We start from the raw sequence: 25,340 nt of genomic DNA, 5'->3' as shown, positions 1-25,340 counted from the left end.
AAGATTACTTATATTTTCTTAATTGCTGTTTTTGCAGTTTGGTGTTATGTTTATTACTCTTAATGAAAAAAAAATTGGCAATGAACAGAGATGGCTAAAATGATAGTGGAAGGTCAAGGAGTGATGAAGGAGTTACTACCCCAAATTGAAATATTTTCTCGTAATAGTAGAGCATCCTTTTGGATAAAATATTATTCTGTAAGTGGGAAAAACATAAATATGATATTAATACTTTGGAAATTGTGGTTTATTCTCTTACAAATAATAGAGGAATACAAATATATCATAACAATAGACTGAAATGTAAATGTATGCTTCAAGTTACTTAGAAACGGCTGCCCTTGCAGGAAGTATACACTCCATATTTCTGCAAAGAAGTAGATCAATTTGGGGAAAAGTATCTTAATGGCAGCATCCTTAGGAAAATTTACTTAGTGCACCATACCCATAATGATCATACCCAGAATCTCGATGGCAGGATGTTTGACATATAATTTAACATAAATTGTAGAATATTTATATCCAAAATATAGCACAGAGTAAATAAATGTCTTAGGATACATTTCCTGCTTCACAGGTGCTGACTTTACTCATCCCTGTCACATATTCTTCACTTAGCAATTCAAGCTGGGCCTCAGTGATGGAACCCACCAGACAAGGTGTGTCTCTAGGGCAGAGAGTAGAGATCTGGTAGTTTGAATGCTGATTTCATTAAGGTAGACAGTCAAGCTGTCTTCTTAAAATCCACAGAGCCTAGCCTCAAATAATGTGAAAATTTTTATATGTAGAAAAGTTATTTAAAAAATTTTAATTTTTGAATAAACTTCAAAAGCCTACTGCTGACCCTATTAATCAAAATATGCTAAGATGTTGACAAAATTCTATTTAATTTTCTGTAACCATGTTATTTTTCTTACCTGATTAACTGCTTGCTTAGGTGTCATATGCTAACGTGAACAGCACAGTGCATTTAGTTGAATCAAATCTGATATGTACATTTATATACATTTGATATGCAAAACCTTATGATTAAATCTCTTCAAGTGTTAGAGTATTGGTGGTGGATTCAGAACACTGTATATTCTTTAGTCATGATGAATAACAAAGAATATAATTTTGATGTCTGATTGCTTGCATTTCTTTCTAACATACCCTGTTATTTCTCAAAAGAGATAAGGCAAATAAAGCAAGGAAAATAGGATAGTAATAGCATTTTACATGAAGAAAATTAATCAATCAATCATAGGAATAAGAGGTTTCATAACACCTATTAGGTCATCCTGTCAACCCCTGAGGGCCGGAGCAGATTGTGGCTGAAATCTCCTGTTTGGTTCTTTATCAAATATAGTCCCCAAAAATGTCAAATAGAAGAGTATTTCTTCTGATGTATTAATGCTCAGTGCCCAGTATAAATGCTATTAACATTCATTGCAGCAGAACTTTCACTGTTATCATGGTCAGAGATCATTTTAAAATGTTTTTGTATGACTGCTAATAAAGAAATCAGTAGTTCTAAAGGCATTTATTAGTTGAAGAAAAATTCCGCACATTGAAAACACAAAGGTTTGTTAAAATACATCTTTTGTCTGTTTATTCATTTCTTTAAAGACACATTTCAGACACTACAGGCCTCATTCCACTGGAACTTTGGAAAAAAGAGCATTAATAATAAATAGTAATTAAAAACACAAAAATGAAAACTACAAAATTGAAAATCTGTGGGCAAAACAATGAATCTCTAAAGGCCAAATTGAGTCATAGTAAAACAAAGGGGGTAAAAAACTTGGAGCCCAAAGGCCTAATGCTCTCAAATACAGGTTTTCTGAATTGGCCTCCAACGAGAGGACCTCGCTGGGATTCAGGACAGAAACCTTTCGTTGGCTCAGACAGGAAACTCTTATGTTGCATGACTATGTTCCCCAGGATGCGTGACTCTCTCATTTGCCCATTTTCACACCATTAAGTATGATATGGTTCCTGAATACTACTATGATTCACTTGTGAACCTCTTAGCTTTTCGTCTTTTAAAAATTCCGCTTCTACTACTTGTCACATTTTACTTGCAGTTTTAAGATGAGATAATTTCATGATAATTTCAAGTATCTGTTTCATCTTAATGTAACTGCTGTAATTTTGCTGATTTTTTAAAACCACACAATTTCCATATTCATCTGAATTTTTCAACTGATGTATACTTTAATTAGCGTAAATGTTCTTTCAAAGTAATATCTGAATAAAATATGACTGTGTGTGGTTTATCATATCGTGAAGTTACATAGATAGCCACAGAGTAAAATAGTCATGGGTGATAGCAATTGATTACTTATAAAATAAGGTGAAAAATCAAAGTAGTCGACATTCGGTTTCAGACTTTTTTGTGAAACATCAGCCATGATGGAGGCGCAATGTTGAAGATGAAGTAGGGCAGGGAGCATGGAACTGTGATGCAGTGACTCAATACAGATGGTAGGGTAGGGTGCAGACCACTGTGTACCTGCGTGACTCCTGCTCAGACTAATGACATGCCAGACATGTCACCTAAGGCTGTGGGCCTTTCCTCCTGGTGCCATCTACCCTCCACCTGAGCCATATCTGTAAGGAAACTGTAGGCTTTGTTGCCAGAGGAACAGAGGAAGCACTGGGAAGCTGCTACCATTCCCTTACATATATGTCTCTCTATTAAAGCAATAGCCTAAAGTTAATTTTACTTCCCTAGGCTCCAAAATTATTTTTCAAAACTGCTGTGCAAAAAGGTACACCGTGTGTGTGTGTGTGTGTGTATATATATATATTTATTTATTTATTTATTTATATTTATATTTTTTTCATTGAGTTTAAATAGTTGCAAATAGAAATGGATTCCATTTTGTGGAATACAGAATTTATACAATTTTGTGAACTCTTTACAAAAAACAATACAGAATTGTAAATACAAAAATAGATATGAAAGAATATAAATAATGAGAGAGAAATCAAAACAAATTACACATTTAAAAAACTGGTAACACAAATATCGAAATATCCAGAAAAACAAACCATTTTTTTAAATTTACTGTCCGATACTTATCTATAATATTTTCTGTTGTTGGCAGCATACTTTTTGATTGTGTCTTCGTATGACAATGATTTTGTCAACTTTCTGCAGAGGAAAAAATAGGCAATCAATCTGGCTTTTAACATAGTTGGTTGAAATTTATTTGTATTGTTTTGTTTGGGATACATAATATCTATGACTTTACAAAGATGTATATTTACTATTTGTAGCTGCACAGGTTTTACCCTAGACACTGTAAAATACTAAAATTTCTTTTTGTGCAATTCCCAAGGAAAAAAATTTAAAGATGTTATAGTGTATTTCTAATTGTCAAACCTGCATTATCAAATATATTTCTGAGAGGAGAGCATTTCTGTTTAAAATAGGCATTAATAAGAACCCTCTACTAATTTTATACATCTAATGACTGGAAGAATTATTCTCAGACCATTTCTGGCTCTGGACTTCTTAAACTTTGTTTCTCCTCCATTATCCACATATTTCAAGTGCTGGATGCCATTGGACATGCTCCTATCACAACATGAACTCTGGCCTTGTAGTGATAATGATGAGTTGTCACAGTGAGTGGTGAGAATATACATGGAAGCGATTTTTACACGAGAACAGCTAGCAATAATAGCCCTACACAAACTGAGTTTGCGTTGTATAAATTTATCTCACTAAACCCAAACTAAATGTATCACCAACTGAATTTCCCCTTTGGATCAAAAAATTCCCAGGGCCACTTTAAAATCATATATGGAAGGAATGTGATGGAGGGTAAGTCGAACTGGAATGTGACAGAGGTCTTAACTGATTGCGGTTAAAGTAACTTGTTTTTGAAAATTTAATAAGAACATATGGCCTCATAAACATGTTGTTAGAGCCGTTCTCAGGCTTGGAAAAAGCCTGTGTAAACGAAGGGCCCTGAACTTAAGCTTCATTAGCTCCACAGAAAACTCTGCCTCCAACTGCAAAGATTATGGTGTTTAGCATATTGTATATATTGACGCTTTTATGCAGGAATTTAACATCTCTCTTTTAAATGTATCCAAAGAAATCTAAATATGATGATTCAACAGTACCATCATTCATTGTAAAATATATGAACAAGGTTTTCTTTAAGAGACTACATTTAGAGTGTTTGTTTTTCACTTTGAACTATTTTTTTCCCTTTTTTCCAAGAAATGTTTTATCCTAAAGAAATATATTCAATGTTGGATGTTACTTTATTGAATGTCCTCCAATATCTCTCCAACAATGACAGTGTGGTGGTATACAAAAATGTATGTGTATTTAAGCTTTTGTTTATTTTTAATCTTATGTTTCTGTAAGTTCCTATGTTTATAAAGTATTATGAGGGGCCAGCCCAGTGGCGTAGTGGTTAAGTTCATGTGCTCCACTTTGGCAGCCCGGGGTTCATGAGTTCGGATCCTGGGCGTGGACCTACTCACTGGTCATCAAGCCATGCTGTGGCGGCATCCCACATACAAAAAATAGAGGAAGATTGGCATAGGTGCTAGCTCAGGGACAATCTTTCTCAGACAAAAAGAGAAGGATTGGCAATAGATATTAGCTCAGGGCCAATTTTCCTCATAAAAAAAAGTATTATGAAAGTTTTTTCTAGAATGGATAATTATTCCAATTATTATTTGCACATGATTGAGTAAAACAACACAAATACATTGCATATTTGATACATATTAAATTTTTATAAATGTATCTTTTAAAGAGATAGATTTTTTCATGAATTAATGAATTACTTTTTCATTAAAATTACTTTTATTTTTAGAAGGAGACACTGTTCAGCTTCCAAGTGTTTCCTACTTTTCCTTTTTACAGATGTAGGAACCAAGAAATCTTCATAATGAATGTAAGATGAGCATAGGAGTTTGGTTATAGCAATATCAATTCAACTTTTTCTGAGTTATATGCTACATATCACACTGTGATCTATTATTTAATTACTTGATATATTTCATCAATTAGATTCTCTTTCAATTTCACTAAAATCATCCTAACCTTAAAGATAGTCTGTTTTACAGCTATTCAAATCATGTACCTAAGTAAACAAACAATGAAAAACTTTCTAAATAAGTGCTACTGATTATTAGTTATTAATTATACCAGTTACTTAGTTAAAGGCAACATTTTATGGAGCTAAAGTTATCAACATAACTCTCATAAAATTGGAAATGGCATATTTTAAGAATTTTAGGATATATTCTTTTACAATATTTTAGGGATAAAAAAGGTAGTCATTAAAACTAAACTCACCACCCTTCTTGTCTCACTCTGTGATACATCTGAATTCTAATATCCAAAACGATCCCACTTCAAGTGGCGGGATTTTCCTTTTACAGAAATGCATATAAACAAGGGAAAGACATTAAACTTTAATGCCAGTTCAGCATACCTTCACTAAAGGATCTTCTCAGACATCAAATTTTATACTACACATTATTTGATGGCCTTGACCTTTTTATACCCTGAGGTGGAAGATTTGGGACGGGTGAGGAATACGTCTGTCTTATTATTATTTTTTTAAAGGCAATTGTAAAACATTAGGTGGGAAAGAAGAAGTGGTATAAATTCAGATTGAAAGCATATTCTCAAGAACAATTTTAGGAAAGGGTACACATCAAAATTGCAAATCTGGGATGGAAACTGTTTCCTCACTCCTCTTAGGAGTTCCTTCTCACCCATTTTGAACACTTATGTCTTATTTCCTTTGCGCTGTTTATTTAGAGGATAAGCTGCAGCCAAGAAACTCTGAACTCTGAGTCATCTCTCTCCCAAATCCTCAAACCCAAATGACTCATTTGGCTTTGGCCTCGCTAAATATATATGTATGAGCATAACTACTAATGCAGTATATCATTACTGGGGGGAAAAAATCCCCATTTATAAGTGAATTAGTTTAGTATTCATTTTCAATCACTGTAAAAATGTATGTAAACATATGGCCATTTGTTCAACCAAAACACTGGAACAGTGCTTCTCGAACTTTAATGTGCATACAAATCACTTGGATGTCTTGTTAAAATTCAGATTGTAATTCCAAAGGTCCATGATGGGACCAGAGATTCTGCAATTCTAAGAAACACTCAGATGGTGCTGACATCCTGCTCGTCCATGGACTAACTACACTGTTAGTAACAAGACCACATTTAAATATGCAAATATATATGTATGTATATAGCTGCTACTGGGAGTCTGGGTCCATGTATATGACAAGTCTTTTTATTGTGAAATAAGGAGAACTAGTATATGGTTTTATGAAATTTTGCTACCTACATACCACTTGCAGAGAGAGTAAGACAGACTTTAATCTAGATCTAATGATGAGACTAAGATCTAATGAGAGAGTTGAAATGACAAAAAGATTTGTATATTCCACTTCTCCACCCAGGCTGATAGCTAACAGTGGTTCTCTTGCAACTTCATATCAAATCAATTTCCCTATATAATTGATTCCTTAATGGTTCTTTCAAACTAGATTATATTTTGAAGACAATTTTTATAGATTAAAAAATGATTATCAACCCTATCAGATCTAACACCCTTATTTTTGTAACAAGTATGTTATAATGCTCTTCCTATCCTTATTTTTCTAATATACATTTTAAAAAATCATAGACAATAAAGTCAACCCTCAGACACAATTGAAATAATTAATATATTGTCCTAATGTAAATAAGTGAAAGCTTTGTATATATATGTATAGTTTCGGATTGTAAATGCTCAGGCTGAATGCTGGGCGGTGGAAGGTGTAATGAAGTAGGCAGCTATTTACATTTATATGTATGCTCATCTTCCCTAATGGAAAAGCTACTGATGAAGTTCTATTGTATTATCAGATCAAATAACATGAGAAAGCAGCATTGCTATCAGTGGTATGATTTTCTGAAAAGTGTAAAGTTTTGATTTTTCAAATGAAATAAGATACAGTCTTTATCTTGATTTACATGGAAGCTACATTTTTGGAAAAAATCATTATATCCTAAAGCTATTTTTTTTTAAAAAAACAGCTTATATAGTAGCCATTTTAGTTAAATATAAAACTATTGGGGTCTTGGCTCATATAATTAAAAACATATTTCTTTATCTACTTGAATATAAGAGGGACATCTGAGTGGACATTAAATTCGGAACTATTCTTTTTTGTTCCTTGTATCTAGCATCCCTGACATCTAACCAATGAGTGTCAATATCACCTACTATTTTTCGTGACAATCAAGAAAAATATTTCCTACAATTTTCTAAAACACTGTGGGGTGGTACCACTCCACTGAATCACTGGATTAAGAATATTTTTTGAATGAGATATAATGAGAAAGTAAACATGGTATATACTATATTTCATTTAGTTTTATAATACTTCTTTCACTCACCAAGCAATCTGGTCCCTACATTGTATTAGTTTTCTATTATTTTATAACAACTATTACAAAATTAGTGGCTTAAAATAACACCTATTTATTAGCTCACAGTTGTATAGTTCAGAAGTCTAGCATGACGTAGGGTTCTCTGCTCGGGGTCTGACAAGGCTGAAATCAAGGGCTCGGCTAGTTGTGTTCTTATCTCCAGGCTTGACCAAGGAAGAGTCCACTGCCAACTATGTTCAGATAGTTGGCAGAATCCAGTTCATTGTGGCTACAGGATTGAAATCCTCTGTCAACCAGGGGCCACTCTCTTCTCTTAGAAGTGGCCAGCATACTCTCTATCTTCAAAGTCAATAACATAACAGAACATCAAGTCCTTCTTGTGTTATGAAACTCTTTGACTTTCCTTCTGCAACCAGTTGGAGAAAACAATTTGCTTTCAAAGGGCTCAGATGATTAGGTTAGGACCACCTAGGCAATCTTTGTTTTTTAAAGTCAACTCTGACATATAATATAACCTAGTTATGAAAGTCATTAAGTCAGGAAACATCATAGAATCCTGCCTACCGCATAAAGTCATGAATTTACTGAGTCTCTGTTCACTAGTGTCATCGAAGACCTTTCCATTTCCAGATTCAAAAGTTCTCTTTCTTGAAAACATGTTTGCTTAACAAGTTTATATCGTCTATATTGAGTCTCTTTCCTCTCAACTTGTGCATGGCTTTTTGTTTGTTTATTTCACCTAATTTTTATTTTATTCTCAGCCATTTTCTTTCGTTGGATCTTTATTCTCTACCTGTTTACCTCATGAAGATTGGTTTTTCCTAAGTATGTTCACCATTCTTTCTCAGTCTCTCTCTTATCTTTCTTTCTTTCTCTCACATCACATTTATTTCCATGCATTAGACAACTAGGTTTGAAAATTCTTCTCTGTTCTTAAGTGTTCTTTCAAGTCCCAACTGGACGTCTTTGCCCGAATGGTTCATTGTTGTGTTACACTTAGCATGACTGAAACAGAGATCTTTTACTCCTGGGAACTGAACCACGTTACTGCTTGAGATTCACTAAAATATAGTATTTACCATCTAAGACTCTGAAGCCAGAATTCCTTGGTCCAATCTTCGCTTTGCTTCTTATCAAATGCATTATCTTGAAAAAATTATTTGACCTCTCTTTATCTCAGTTTCCTAAACTAAAAAATTGGAATTAAAATTTAAGTTCTTTAGCTTGCCAAATGTGAATGCTATGTCATACTCCAATGTCAACTTTAATCAAATTTTGCCAATACTAGAAAAAACATGATTCCTAAAAATATTCACTCTATCCTCACTAATACTGCTGCCAATACTTCTTGATTTTCTACTGCAATTGTATTTCTAAAACATTCTATAGAATTCCTATCTCTTTCTTATTCTTTCTCCAAGTGATTCTTCTGATCACAAATGAGATGATAGAGTTTTATGTGTTCATTCATTAGTTCATTCATCCATTATTCATTCATTTGTTTTGCTTGAAGCAGAAATGAGGTCATACTATTTCCCTGTTTACAACTTTTCATAAGGCATCATTACCTGCAGATGTTAGGTACATGTCTTATGGCATTCATAATTACCAAATTTAAGTCAAAAGATTTTATATCAATCCTGAATTGGAAATCCAATTTCCAACTATTCTGAGTAGCGGAGATCTTTCAACATCACATTCAAAATCTATAGTAATAATCCTCCAGAGTTGAGTGACTGCTGGTTGTGGCATGCACTGTCCAGTTTGACAAAGTCCTTACTGAGTCAGCTTTCTGTTTGGGGATCAATCATCTGAATGCTTTTGGAGGTATTTGAGGTTTTTTTTTTTTAAAGATTTTATTTTTTTCCTTTTTCTCCCCAAAGCCCCCTGGTACATAGTTGTATATTCTTCATTGTGGGTTCTTCTAGTTGTGGCATGTGGGACGCTGCCTCAGCATGGCTTGATGAGCAGTGCCATGTCCGCACCCAGGATTCGAACCAACGAAACACTGGGCCGCCTGCAGCGGAGCACGCAAACTTAACCACTCGGCCACGGGGCCAGCCCCATGGAGGTATTTGAGTTTTTAATTCTTGCCTACTAAAAATATATAAAGGCATTATTAACATGACAATCTAAATACTTGGCAATTTGGCCACAATCACCTTTCTAATCTCATTGCCTGCCATTTCCTACCTAGCTCTAACAGCCAAACCCATTGGTATTACTCCATTTTATTCCCTGAATGATAGCATTTTAAAGTTATATGAGCCTTGGTTCACTCAATAGTCTCTACCTGAAATCTCTTTTTTAACATGAACTCTTTTTTCAACTGTGGGGGACTGGCATTGGCCACCCCAAGATATGTCTCTTTGGCATGAGGATTATTTGGGACTGGTTACTTTTAACAAACTGCAGACAGGAAAGGAACTCTAAGAATCAGAGTTTACTTACCCTTTGTTAAGAGACATTTACATTGTAAAGGAAATCTCCATCTGTAAAGGTATCTCCCTCTCTGTACCAGGAAGAAGGGGAGGATGACCTTATCTCTAGAAACTCTTAATCAATGCCAAAGGCAAAGACTTAAATCTGCATTTGTTTACTGTACTTGTGTGGTAATCTCTCATGATCAACTCCCCCTCCACCCCCAACATCCTCCTTTGTCCTTAGCTGAAGATGATATTTAAGGTGGGGGCTTCAGCCATTTTGGCGAGTTGCTCAGCTTGTCTGAGCCTCTCCCATGTATACATGTTAGAAAGCTTTGTTTAATTTTCTCCTGTTATTCTGTCTCATGTGAATTTAATTTGTTCCCCAGCCAGAAGAACCCACAGTGGGTAAAGGAAATGTCTCCTCCTCTACACAACCTATTCATTTTCTCAGGTTCTGCTTGAATAGAATCTACTCCAAGAAAATAGAATTCTCTCCTCTATGGTCCACAACATTTTATGTATTTCTATTTTATAACGTATGTCCTATTTTCTAATTATTTGCATGGATATCCATCTTTCTATAAAGAGTATGAATTTACTCACAGGAATATATCTTCTTACTTATACAATCCTGGCTTGGTATGTGGAATATAGTAGATTGTTAATAAATGTAGTGAATAATTTTTCAGTTTTTAGAGTAACAATACATAATTTCAGAAGCTGAATGAAAATTTATTGACTTATGTTCTTCTAGTGTTTGAGGGATGTGGAGGTAGTTAGAAAAAGGTAATACGTGAAGTAGATAGAAGATTTTCACAACTGCTATCTTTCTACATTGTCCACAAATTAGAAAGTCTTTTAGAGTTGAATTACCAATTTTTTTAAACATAAATAAACAGAGAAGAGAAGATTGTAACTGATTTTTAATTATTGTGATTAGGTCTTTAGATTGTTTCTGCTTTGCTAACTTGCGCTAATAAAAGGAAGTGAGAATTGAATAGAAACAGAAAAAAGAAAAGCAAAGAAAGGCGTTCTCTAGTTGAGAATTTTCTGGGAGTGTTAGGCAAAGTCAGTAAAGCCTAAAGTTCTGGAGAGGACAATTGAGATGGCAGGTTTCTACTCTTGGTATCTCACATATCTTGAATACACCCAATAAAGATTTGTCATTGATTAGTTGAAGTTAAAGAGAGGATTGAAACAAGTCTAACACGTACACATCGAGTAACGATTTTAATGATTTTTTTAAAAAATTCATTCCTTCTGGAAGTTGAACCTTTAAAATTATCAGCACATTTGCTATCTCCTAAGGCAAGCCAATTTTGTAAGAAACCATTGTGAAGCACGATTATAAGCAACATCTTTTCTGCTGAAGAAATGTATAAATAAGACTGTCTCAGTTTCTCATGTTAAGAAGTACTTTGTAACAGAAAGCAGCAATTCCAACACTTTGTTCCTAAATCATGTCACAAAATAATGTTGTAAAACGCTTTTTAGAACTCATATAAAAATATGATCTCCAATTTAGGTCACATTTTAAAAGATAACTTCATTAGAGGCATATTTTAATTCCTCATTACGTATCTTAGGAAAAATAAGTTTTCTTGTATAAACTGAAGAACTTCCTTAAAAAGAATAAGCCTGCAGTTTCTGAACATGTGTGACACAGCACCAAAAGACTAAAGAACATTCATTTTCTGCCGACTAGGCTAGTAATATGTTTTCAAGATTAATTTTTAAGTCATATCTCTTCATTGTTTTAAGCAATTTTAATCCAAATAAAAGGAAATATCTCCATAACATAAATATATAAGTTAAAGGCAGTATCATTCACAGAGCTAAACATGGTTGAATAGTAATTCTAACAATAAAAGAGTTCATTCCTTTTTCATTGTTAGAATGACCCTATTTTAAGAGAAAATGGAATATATAATATTATATGCATAGTTACAGTTTTAAATTTGGACTGTCCATGATAATTCACGATGCTTGGTTGCCATATCCACAGCAGTAAATTTTAGTAGCTGGTGTAACCAAGAGGAAAAAAGTTCATCACGAGACTAAAGAAAATTCTAAATCTATATACCTGTTTTTGCAAGTTATTTGCAAGGATTATGAAAATAAATCTGTACACATAATGACTGATTTTAGATTATTTACACCACATTAATTTAGACAATCAGCTTAGCAAATAAAAATTCCCTGCTCCTCCCTACTCCCTTTTCAATCCAGTAAGGTTTATCTTCAGGCTGGTTCCCATTTGCTGTCTGTGCCCTTGAAATCTACCTCTCAAGCCTCTTCCTACAGTTGCTACAGCTTGGATTTCCCAGACAGAACTTACATTAGCCTTCCAGGGCCTAATTCATAAAATATTTCTAACACCGCAGATTAGTTCTGAGCCATTTTACAGCTTTGGAAAGTCTATACCATAAAGAATGCTCCCTTTCATTCCAAAGCCATTTGCATTTTATTTGTGCCTCAAAGGAGGAACAATCCAAACTGATTAGAATCCGCAGACACTGTGCATAATGAAAAATTAATTGCATCAATCTTTTCACTGTAGTGGTCTTAACAACTCATTTTCAACTGGTCATTTTTCCACCTGCTCACCAGGGCCCAGGCAGCTGAGGCAAGCATATCTCTGACATTTACAGAATACCAATGAAGCTAAGGTCACCAGTACATCATGCAAGTGGGAGCTGAGAATTCTGAAAGAGATGTAAGCTGTTTGGATGAGCTAGAACTATTATGTGACAGTGGACGGCAAATACATGCTATGACAACCCATCCAGGCACGGTTTGAATTAACAAAACAGAAAGGAAAGGAGAAAGTCTAAATCACCAACAGGAGAGGTTAGAGAAGTGCTACCTCATTGGAGATTGAGCGTTAGGTGCTGCTGACAGTGGTGATAAATCAACAATTGCATGCTAGCATCGTTGTAGGCGATTTGATATGGCAGGTGGCAACAGCTGTCCAATGCGTATACATCAAAATGGGGTGTTTGCTTTTGAAATAGCGCTGTAACTCACTATACTTTGCAAAACTACTCATTTCAGTTATTTTTTTGACAATATTCTTCATGTTGTTATTGATGAAGATTTACAGCAAATCCTTCCTCAATCAGTGTATGAGGTTTTATAATTTAAACAAACTCTTACACCTACAGGTTTTGAATAATTTTCCAAGTGTTTCTTATAGTTTTCTGGGTCTTCATACCACAATAAACACTGTGCCTTCTGGATTTTCTTGATTTTAACATCAAAATAAAGATATTGCAAACAAATAAGCAAGTTCAAGGCAACATCCAAGATCAGCTTAATTTCAGATGATGGCTACGGTTCCCTAGGACATTGCTATTCAAAGTGTGGTCCACACACCAATCACCCAAGAGCTACACAGAAATGAAGAATCTTGGGCCCAGCCTCAGATTTTCTAAATTACAATTTGCATTTTAACAAGATCCCCAGGTGCTTTAAAGCAGTGCTTCTCAAACTTTAATGTGGTAATATATAACTGGAGGGACTGCTAACCCCAGATTCCAGGGCACACCTCCAGACATTGTGACTCAGTAGGTCTAGGTTGGGGCCCAGTAATTTGCATATATCACAAGCTCCCAGGTGATGCTGATATGCTGGGTTTATAGAAAACACTGTCTATTGCACTTCCTTAAGAAAAGTTAAGGACAAAATTAAATAAAAATCTCACTTTGGTTATTTTTCTTCACTGTTCAGAATATGTCACAGTAATGACATTTCATTTGTCAAAATGTCTCATAATAATAAAAGAAATAGAGCATCCTTGACCCTTCTTAGTAATCTTCTGGTCTCAGTGGATATCTACCTAATATGGAAAAACATCAGACAAGGAATTTTAAATTACACAGAAAGGCTTTCAGATCTTAACTTTTAGGCCTTCATGCTAATGAGGAGAGGAAAACATCCCTGTGACTTACATTACCCTGGTATGGGGGGACAGTGAAAGGAAATCTCAGGGAAGGGGACCCCAGCCAGGCCCATAGCCCCGACTGGTTCTCCAAGGAAAAGCTTGTGGGAAGATGGTATATGTGTCTATAAAAGAGAGGACTTTAACCTTGATGGAGGAGGATTTTAGTTATAAAGTATGAAAAATCTGACATAAAAGGTTGACCTAAAGAGCTATATTATTTTGGGAAATCTTGTCCTTCCACATAGTGGAGTTTTATCCCAAGTAAATGAAGATATATACATGTGTGGTTATTTCAAAAATATCTAGACCATCGCCTAGACATAATTATCTCTCCCTGATACCTCTCCAACCGGTGTGGAAGTGTTTGTAACATTTAAAGAATCACTGCTCAGAAAGGAACATTTCCAATGTGGGGGACAGGAATTGGCCACCCCAAGATATGTCTCTTTGGCATGAGGATTATTTTAGGCTGGTTACTTTTAAAAACTGCAGACAGGAAGGAGGCTCTGAGGAGTAGAATTTACTTACCTTTTGTTAAGAAACATTTACATTGTAAAGGAACTCTCCATCTGCAAAGGTGTCTCCCTCTCTGGACAGGAAGAAGGGGGGGTGACCTTATCTCTAGAAACTCTTATCAATGCATAATAATCTTATTCCTGTTTACTGTTCTTGTCTAGTAACCTCCTGTAACTGACTCCCTCCACACCCAACATCCTCCTTTGTCTTTAGCTGAAGATGATATTTAAGGTGGGGGGGGCTTCAGCCATTTTGGCAAGTTCCTCAGCTTGCCTGAGCCTCTCCCATGTATGCATGTTATAAAGCTTTGTTTAATTTTCTCCTGTTGTTCTGTCTCATGTGAATTTAATTTGTTCTTCAGCCAGAAGAACCCAGAGAGGGTAGAGGAAATGTCTTCCTCTCCTACACCAATTACATACTCTATTTACAACTTTGCTATGACTCCCCATGACTCTTGTACTCCTTTATACTTTCTTTCAAGAATTTTTCAGATCTCTAGTCATCAATTTTATGCAAAAGACAATTCTAGTTCTTATGTAAATAATTCATCATATATGAAAAAGAATTAGATTACATGGTAAATACAAATCATCCAAGGTATTCTTTGTCTACAGAGTCATTTTCATTACTTTATTTTTGACATACAATTGGTAGTGATTACGATGACTCCAGTATTCCCTACACTATTTACAGGGATGAGTGGTATAATATTAATCATGCTATAGAAAATGCACATTACTTTGCTAGCCAAAAACCTGACTTATACATTGTTTATCAATAATTTTATCAGAAAATGCATATCCCTATTAGGGTACATGGGAGATTTTACATCCCTGAATATTTTTATTTGTGTGCTGATAAAGTAAAACTTTCAAAAAAGTAAAATCATGATGCTCCTACCAATAAGAAGTTTTTTAGCCCATTAATTAATAAGGAAAGCATAAGAGGTTAAAACAGGTTCAAAGCAGAATCTGTAGAACATGTATAGAGGCAATTAGGAATTCTGGTAGGGATTTGCTAATAGGTGAAAAATTGGTTCATAGGCCGAAGGGCAATAAAATATATTATTTGGAATAATCTTTTTCCAGGGCTAAAAGAAAATTACATCTCTCTCAGACAAAGTGTATTTATATTTTTATGGACAAGAATCTTTTGCATTACTATTAGCAACTTATGGAGATACAAAATAGCCCAGAAGAAGACAATCAAACAAGCATACACCTATAGAATCAGATAATCCTAGAGAATTTGCTAGACAGCCCCCTGTAAGCTTATCTTCCCATTTCTAAGTATTCCACAACAATTCCTAAAAATGCTAAGTATATTTAGGAAATACTAAAAAAAAGTGTTCATTGTTTCACACAAACACTCAAATTTCAACTGACAAATAGAAGTGGCAAGCAACAGGATATGTTGGAGTATATGAGGAAGCTGTTTGGTGTAAACCTAATTCGGCCTGACTTTGTTTTTCCAAAAGGGCCTGACTGTGGCCATTGAGCATGCATTGTATATCTGCTTTAAACATTTATTATGGCAAGAACAAAGGCCCTTAAGATAAAGGTGCAACTTCACCCACATTGGCATTTCCTTAAGGATAAGCATTTTTCCTTAGGCTAGGAACTGATTGCTGAGCTCACCTTTGACCACCCAGCTCACCTGTGACCACCCAGCTCGAGACAACAGACCTGCCACCCTGCTGTGTCCACCGAGACAGCAGACCTACCTGCTGTGTCCATCAATCGCTGTGCTGGCAGAACAGTATCATGACTATTGTAAAAGGGACATTTCAATCATATGTGAAATATCCTCTTTGGGGATATATAAACACTCTATATACCCCACTTCTTCGGTGCCCTTTTTTCCTTTGGGAAAAAAGGCCCCAGGCCATGATCCACACATTTTAGCTCAGAATAAACTCACCCAATTTTCATTTATAGATGGATTATGGATTATTTTCGTCAACAAATACAACTCTAGATTCAAAAATTATATGGAGTTGAATCAAAGGAAAGGATAAAAAAAGATCTTTTAAAAAATAAACACTTTATATGGGATTCTCTATTACAGGAATAAACTTTAATATCTAAATATGTTTCATTCCTTGAGAACTTGCCTATCCAGAGTGAGCTTTCCTCTGAGGAAAGTACATACTCTCTCTTTCTAGCTTGGAATTAAACACCTTAATGTTGCTAAGGGTGTATAAATGAGGGTTTTTAGAACAACTTAACAAGAATTTATCTAGTTGTGATATCCCTGTAAGTGTTGTAAAAATTTTTGAGGAAAAATCTTTTAAGTATCTATTTGCAAAAGACAAAATATACTGATATTACTTATTTCTTTTATGAGATTCCAAATATGGCTTTTTACTAAGCAATTATAGCCCTTTTCCACTCATTTTAGAAATAAAATTGGAATAGTAATACATATCACCAAGTAGAAAATCTATCATTTACGTTAATTAACAGCTCAAGTCCTCAATTTTTGTTTTCCGTTGTTGTTGTTGTTGCTGTCGTTGGGGTGGGGGCAGAAGCCTGCCGTAAGACTGTGCATATGCACTTCTGCACTTAAGCAGCCCTTCTAACTGACCTGGTCTCTTTAAGGGAGTGAAGCAGGGTCAGATGAAAATATGTAGAGTTTTTGTTGTTTCTTTTTTTCCCTGTGCACCAGGTCATATAATACAGGTACAAAGACCATTGTTATTCTGCCCCCCCCACCCTGAATTTCTGAGCCAATGTCTCTTGAGTTGTCTATTTCATCAGGCTAAAAAGAAGAGCCATTTGCAAAGCTGTAGGGTTAAAGAAATCCTCTTCTCATTCAAAGGAGGCGTAGAGACTGATTATAGGTAAAAGAGTCCTGTCTCAGAAAATTCAAGAAGGAGTGATTGTGAAGTACTTTAATCTATTTGCATGAAAACATCATCTCCATAGCTTCTACCTAGTTATATTCATTCATTCATTCTTTCATTCATTTAAATACTTTGCAGTATAGTACTGGGGTAATCTATGAGGTATTGCCTTTGAGAAACCCAGAAGGAATGGAATTCAGAGCACAGTGGAGAAATTACTCTTAGAGACAAAATGGCATTTCTTTCATGATAGAAAACCAGGTGGGAGTTGATGGTGTACATTCATAAGTCTGCTAACAAAAAGCCTAGAGAAGTCCCTCTTGACAGTTTATGTTTGCTCTGGGCAGTGGGAGACATTGTCCTTGTTCAAAACAAAAGGGATAAGAACAGTTTAGGAGTAAAACAGGGTTGTCTATAGCAATCCTTGCCTCCTCTGGCCTTGCTAATAGGCTGGGACTGTCAATTCTACTTTATATCACTACAAGTTTCCTCATCCCACTCTTCAAATGCACTTTTCCCAAAGACATCCCTCTGGGCTGTTCAGTAGACAGAAAAGTCTCAATATACAGAACAAATATTTAGACAGTCATTCTTGACAGGCATGTAAAAAGAGTTCTGATTTTATACTCAATCAGGAGCCTATACATTTCCCCCTGTATTTCATGATCACTCCAGCCTCTTCTGTGCATAGTACTGTGTCACGGAAGTGGGAGAATTCCCCCCTCCTTTTCCTTAAGGTTCTTATGGCTGGTCAAATAATTAAAAAGGCAGGCTAGCAGGAGAAAATCAAACAAAGTTTAATAGCACGTATACATGGGAGAAACTCAGGAGAAACTGAATAACTCAACCAACTGGCCCAGGCTGCCTGTTTAAGTATCTTCAGCTACAGACAAGGAGGACGTTTTGGGTAGTGCTTTGGGGCTTTAAAGGGCAGGAAGGCAACCCACATGGAAATGGAAAAGCAAATGTTTGGTAAATAGAACTTTGATAAGAATCGACTTAGCAAGGATCCTCCCAGTCTACCGAAAACCAGAATTACCTATGGTGATGGCCTGTCCTGGGGACAGGCCTTTATTTTAAATTTCTTTTAGGCAGTTAGGGGAGAAAGGTTGAATGTTCTTCCTGAGTCTGAGCCTTTATTATCTCCAGCTCAAAATATTCCACATACCAGAGTGGCGCATGTTGGGTGGCCTGCCCTGAACCCCATCAACTGTCAACCTATAAAAGTCAGAAAACTGGGGCCAGCCCCGTGGCCAAGTGGTCAATTTCTTGCGCTCTGCTTTGGCGTCCCAGGGTTTTGCTGGTTCACATCCTGGATGTGGACATGGCACCACTCATTAGGCCACGCTGAGGCAGCGTCTCACATGCCACAACTGGAAGGACCCACAACTAAAATACACAACCATGTACTGGGGGGCTTTGGGGAGAAAAAGCAGAAAAAAATTGGCAAAATTGTTAGCTCTGGTGCCAATTAAAAAAAAAGTCAGAAAACAATTTAAAAGTCAGAGTATTTATTTGGGATCAAAGAATTGCAATTTGAGGAGCACAGATTCAGATAGAAACTCAAATAATGTCCTAGTTACAGGAGAGAGGCTCAGAGATTTTATGGGAAAAAAAGGAAAAAGATGAGGTAAGATGTTTTTAAGAAGAGTTTGTTGGTGCTGATAAGCTAAGCTGCTCTTGACTATACATGATTGGTTATTGATTCTATCTTTAGAAAGTCCACAATTGTCAGTCTCATGATCAGGATGTCTGTTCTTCTGACTTCTCAAGCAATTGCTTGTAAAACAATTGCCATTTTGGCCCAGTCCATTGTTCAAAGAACAAGGCAAGCAAGGCAGTTCCCCTGGAATGGCCGCTCCGCTCTCTTTTCAAATGGCTCCACTTACATCAATTTGTCACAGTACTTACGTAAATTAAAACAAAACACCATAAAAGAACAAAAACTCCTTTGCCAAATAATTTGGTGGGAGAGGCACAAAATTGATGAGTTTAGTTGAAGTTTATTTCTTTTTCACTCTTTTCATTAAAAAACAATCAGCAACTTGACAGAAAAATCCTTTTAAATATTGCATATACTATTCCCCATCAAAGTTTGAAATGTCAACCATGGTGAAAATGTTAGGATTGAGGTAAGTGAAGAGCTTGACAAAGTCTTACAAATTTTATCCCTCCTCTCTGCTCACAGCTGATTCTGTTATACCCCTTCTCCCATCCTCTTTTAAAAATTGTTGTTTTAAACCTAAGATATGTTTTGAAGGCCAATTAGATTAAGACACTGTGGTCTTACTATTAAGTTATTTAAAGGACATAAGCATGTCCAGATCTTTTGTTGTGTTGCATCACTGTTGTTAGATACACATAATTAGGTTCTTAAGATATTTCATGAAGCCCTTGATAATGTGTATGCGCTATTCACTGTAGTCACATAGATTGCCAAAACACACATTCACACAATAGACACTAATGGTTGCAAAGGAACCATAAAATCTATTGAGTAATAAATCTACCTTCTAAGTGTATTTCACACACTGCCTAACTATGGAAACCTTTGATAAAACACAAATGTGTCTGATTGCCCAAATTATGGATTATGTGAAAAGTACCACTTTAAAGCTCCTAGAATGGTTGTTTTCAGTACTCTAAAAACAAAATAGTTCTGCCTTAATTCTACTTGGTGCTTTAAATATAGCTTGAATGGTGTGCTTAATTCTATACATCATATTTTAAGAACATTGTAGAAAGTGAGTGTGCCCAGCTGATGGTGATTAGGATGGTGAATGTTCTAAAACTATGTTATTGAAAAATAGTTTAAGAAACTGGGGCAATAAGCCTTTGAAAGAGAAAACTTGAAGTCCTGTCATTTGAGAGGAAGTAGACACACTTAATGCAGCTGCAAAAGGCAGAAATGCAATCATGGATGAAAATTAAATGGAAACAGATGTTTTCAGCCTCAGCATAATGGAAGCCTTTCCTCAATTTGAAATTTTCAGAGATAAATTGAGTAGGTTAGTGCTGCCACTGTAAGCGGCCAAGCAGAGCTAATGATGAATCTTTTTTTTTTTTCTTTTTTTGCTTCCCTAATTGCTACCTGTTCTCTAGACTCAACATGGACATTCTCTTCTCCAAAAAAGTCTCACCTGGTCTCCCACTTGAGTTGGATCCTTGTCTTAAGTGTTTAATTGGAATAGTATTTTACATTCTTTATTATATTTACCATACTGTCTGGTTTTTTATATGCTTCACCCACCGGTCCACAGTTCTTTAATACCAGCATCTGATATAGTAGTAGATATGAAATCACATTCAGTGAAAAGATTCCTGCGTTTTGATCTCTAAGAGCACATCAAATAATTATTGAGGACCTGCAATGAACCACCTGATGTGTCAAGTAGGAAGAGCTTCTTCTCCTTGGGGTCTCATAAAGTATGCGTTGATAAGTGGTAAAATCACATATGCTGGCCAGTTGAGCGCACATGGCACCATCTCTCTGGTGACTGAAGAAGAGATTGCTTCACATGACAAGAGAAGAAAGTTAACAGTCTTCACAAATCAGTTGCCATAGTCTCAGTAAAGTGATTGATCTTTAAAATGTACTAGGCAAACACTGCCCCCTTTCAAATGTCTGCAGCACTTTTGAATAGCCTTTTGAAATATGCTCATTCTGGATAACACTAGCCTCCTCCTGGGGATAACACACGCCTTTTCCACCTCAAGCATCATAATCCTGCTTTTTGATGAACCTGCCAACTTGGATGTTCAACAGACTTCAAAATAAACTCTCAAAACTCTCTCTCCTATGGTCTCTCCATTTTATTAAAGGCTACCACTTCTAGAAGTCTTTCTTGACTCCTCTCTTGCTTCTATTTCTTGCATTTGATCTGCTAGCAAGTCCTGTCAGCACTATCTCCACATGTTAGGGGTCTATCCTCCTTTATTATTTGCCATTGCCATTGCAGATCAAGCCACCATCGCCTCTCACTTGTTTTAACTTCCATGGCCTCAGATTGAACTTGAATTCTCATATCCTTTTAATCTTATTTTCTAGCTAGCTAAAAAATCGATCCCTTTGACAATTTCCCATTGAATTTTTTTTTTTTCTTCTTCTTCTTCCCAAAGCATCCCCAGTATATAGTTGTATATTCTGATTATAAGTGCCTCTGGTTGTGCTATGTGAGATGCTGCCTCAGCACGGCCTGATGAGCAATGCCACGTCCATACCCAGGATCTGAACCAGTGAAACCCTGGGCCTCTGAAGCAGAGCACGCGAACATAAGGACTGAGCCACGGGGCCAGTCCCTCCCATTGGATTTTTGATAGAAATCTACATTTGTTTACCTAACCAAAACACTCTGCATAATATGACCCATGCCTACCATACTTCAGATTGCTTGAAATTAATGAAACATATATTTCAAGACTTTGCAATTGCACTAGCCACTTGAACCTAAATTTATCATAATTTAGTATCCTTTAAAAAAAATAGGGCTCCCAGAAGTATATAAGCTTTGAAGAACCTTCTCTAGTTAAGTTTCTTCTCATCATTTAGTCTCACCTAAATATTTACCTTTTGGGAAAGAAGTAATTCTGCATTTCATATGTTCTTCTCACATTCCTTCCTCTCATGTCTCCATATTACTAAACATAGTCTATAATTGCTTGATTTAATTGTTAGCATATAAGTTTTCTTGTTTTGCTCATTAAATTGTAAGTTCTGAGATGGCAGGGGCAGCGTCTGCCTTATGCATTCCTCTTGCTCCATCACGTAAAATACAGCAATCTGTAAATTTTGCTAAATAAATTAATGAACGAAAAGATAAGTCAATGTATGTAAGATTTTGTATGTGAGACTTTAAGTTTATAACAAATGCCCCCAACCCTCTTATCTGTCTGAATCTTTAAAGACTGTAAGAAAAGAAATAAGTAACTTCATATTAGTTAACAGTATTTGAAAAGACTGATCATCTATATGCACTATATGCAAGCAATATGCAAGCAAAGGATACACTTGTCCATCTTTTGATAACTAAATTATTCAATATTCTAAAAACATGATTGCTTAGAGTTTAACTCCGTGGTCTAAGTATTTCTTAAGTAGTATGAGAACAAATTAACACACGATGGAGAAAGCATTCAACCAAACACCAAAGCTGTACTGGAAAAGGCATATGTTTCACCCACGAAGTAACTGTGTAAGAATTGTGGTTTTACTTCTCTGTCACTAACACAGACTTAACTTTGAGGTCCAATTCTGCCCTGTGAGAGAAACTTAACCTCAATAAATTCAAGTTTCTTCTTCTTGCAAGTTGGAGTTAGTGCTAAGGTATGTAGTGCTCTTGTGTTTGGGGGCTATCTGGTCATCTGTCCATGATGGTCTCCTCTGAGCAGAATACCACCCTATCTTGTCCTGTCCACTCACCTACCCGGTGTTTGGCTGTCAGTATATGAGGTCACAGCTGCATTTCTCTTTCTTCCCTTCACAAGCCCTCTCCAGGTTTGGCTCTGTTCGAGTATCACCAAGTCTCACTTAGGCACAAGGGAAAACATTGACTAGTCCCCTTTGGTCTGCTTAGTGGATATGTCCATGTGGTTTCCCACTGTTATATTGCACATGGGTCATGATGGTAAATGTGAACTCTCCCTTTGCAGCCCTTTAGATATTTCTTCTAGTCTCCTTTCTCACTATTTGTAGGAGAACCAGAAGAATCTACTGGACAAGTCTTTCTCTATTCTCAAATCTCAAATCTCTCTGGTGGTATTCTACTGCAGAAAACACAGTGTACACAATTGTTGTTTTCCCTCTGCTTGCCCCTTCCACAAGTGCAGAGAATTTTTACTAGTCTTTGAATAGAGCACTATTTATTTACTGATTGCATTTTCTCTATATCCTCTGGGGAAAACTTTTTAAAGCCTCAAATATGGGAATTACGGATACTAAAAAAAATTTAAATGTGTACTTTATGCTACAGGCTTCAAGAATTTGAAATACAAACACCAATATTTAACTGTTCCACAGTTCTGCATTTATTCTGAAGCATCCTCATTCTGAGGCATGAAAACATAATATCCAATTACCCAACTAAGCAAAACATTGTCAAGAAATATCAACAGGAAAAAAGGGTTAATATGTGGTCTGCTACAAAAATGACTCAACTTTTTAGAAAAAAGTTACTAATTTAATTGTTTATGTGTAAGCCTTATGTTAACAACAGAATGGATCCTCTCTTTCTCTTTCTCTCTCTCAATCTCTCTAAAATGGTACTAGTCACCCAGCAGAACTCTCCTAATGCAAATGAATCGTTACTTTGTATAACAAGCATTAAAAGAAGCCTTAAAGACTTTTTTGAGCACCAGGACTCTGAAAAGAAATAATTTTAGTCCTAAGATTTACAAATCTAAATTTTATTAATTTTCTTTCGAATAATTATATTTTATTCTAGAACATTTTAAATATCAGATCTGTGGCCTATTCTAACTGGCAAACTAGAACTAATACTTGGCTAGAGAAAGCCACTAAGTAGAAATGACTTAATCTTTCACATACATTGACACTGTGGAAACAGGCCAGATTGGCAGGAGGAAAGATTACATCAGTTTCTCAAGCTATTCATTCATCTACAACTTGGAATGCTGCTTCTCTCAGCTATGCTGATTGTTTTGTTTCCAAACCTCTCTGACTATCCAAGTTTTTGGTCCTTTGCTTTCCAGCCTCATGTCTAAACAATTTCTCAAGTTTCCTCCTAAGGAGAAAATTCAATATTTCTGATCTGAAAACCTCATTTTGGGGAACATTTATTGTATACTTATTTATTAGCTATACATTATATATATGACAAAACCCCTTTTCTCCTTTTATCATTTTTAAGGAAGAAACTGGGCATTCACATCAAAAGTTCTAGGAGTGAGTCAAAGGAGCAAAATAAGAGCAGAGGTACGCCAGCTTCTGAAAATGGAACCGTACATCTGTGCACCATATGTCTATCTGAAATATGCCAATTGTATGTCATGAAAGAAGAAGGGAGACAAAACCTGGCTAAGCCAGTGAAAAACTGTCTTGACCGGTGAAAATCACCTTGTCTGAGTGGAAAGATCCACTCAAGAAGCTGGACCAACATTGACCAAAATCAGAGAATTAATTTGTCATGATCTTATGTTAATAATTCAGCTAACCTTTTTTTAGCCAACATTGCAAAGTTTGGAGATGTACAAATAAAGCAATGTTTTCTAGGGGGATATGGATATAAAGTTTTCAGCTTATTAATGATAATTTTAGAATTCATTATCAGTTTTTCCCAAATGAATTGACATATGAACTTTGTACCTAAATAGTTTTAATCAAAATAAATTATTTTGATTATTTTTTTCCTATAAATTACGTATATTTCTAATTTGGAAAAGTATGTCATATAACAAGTACTTTATTAATATTGCTTTGTTGGCCAATACATCAGCTTCACAAGGATAAAACACTCAAAACATACATCCTGAACCAAAAATACTTGGTCACTCCTTCACATTTAAAATAAAATCTTAAAAAAGAATGAAAAAGATGGGATAGAAAGCTAAAGGTAAATTATCACCTCTCTGGTTTTGTCTTTTATGTTTCACAATTTCTTGTGACCAACTTATTTACACAGACTATTACTATCTCTATCTCCACAGGATGCTTGCCTACTACAACTAAATTTTGAAGTCTTTACCAATGGACAATTAACATAAGAAATTTGGTTTATGTTTTAGATGTGTAGATCAAACAGGAATAAGAGAAATGGCATCAATTTACTATTAAAAATAATGACAGTTCCAAAATGTGAATGGATATGAGGTACAATATTGAAAAAAGAATTTCTCTATTGCAGCAATAAAAATTTATTAAAATTTTCACAAAATTCTCCTAGTCACATTTGCAAGAAACTTATAAGGTACATTAAAACAACCACAACAAGAAATATGTGAGATTATGGTAAGAAGAAACATCAAATTTTCTCAAGAATGTTAAAATAATTGAAATAAAAGAAATACACATGTTCATCAATGGGAAAGTTCAATACTGGAAAGATATTTATTTTCCACAAATTAATCTATCCATTCAATGATGTGCTAAGCAAAATCCTAATACATTTTCTTCTGGAAAATTGTTCTTGGTTTTAAAACTCTTAAGAAAAACTAAATGCATATTAAAAAAGAA

This window comes from Equus quagga, chromosome 3, assembly GCF_021613505.1.
Source record: "Equus quagga isolate Etosha38 chromosome 3, UCLA_HA_Equagga_1.0, whole genome shotgun sequence".
NCBI classification, from domain to species: domain Eukaryota; kingdom Metazoa; phylum Chordata; class Mammalia; order Perissodactyla; family Equidae; genus Equus; species Equus quagga.
This window is presented reverse-complemented; position numbering follows the sequence as displayed.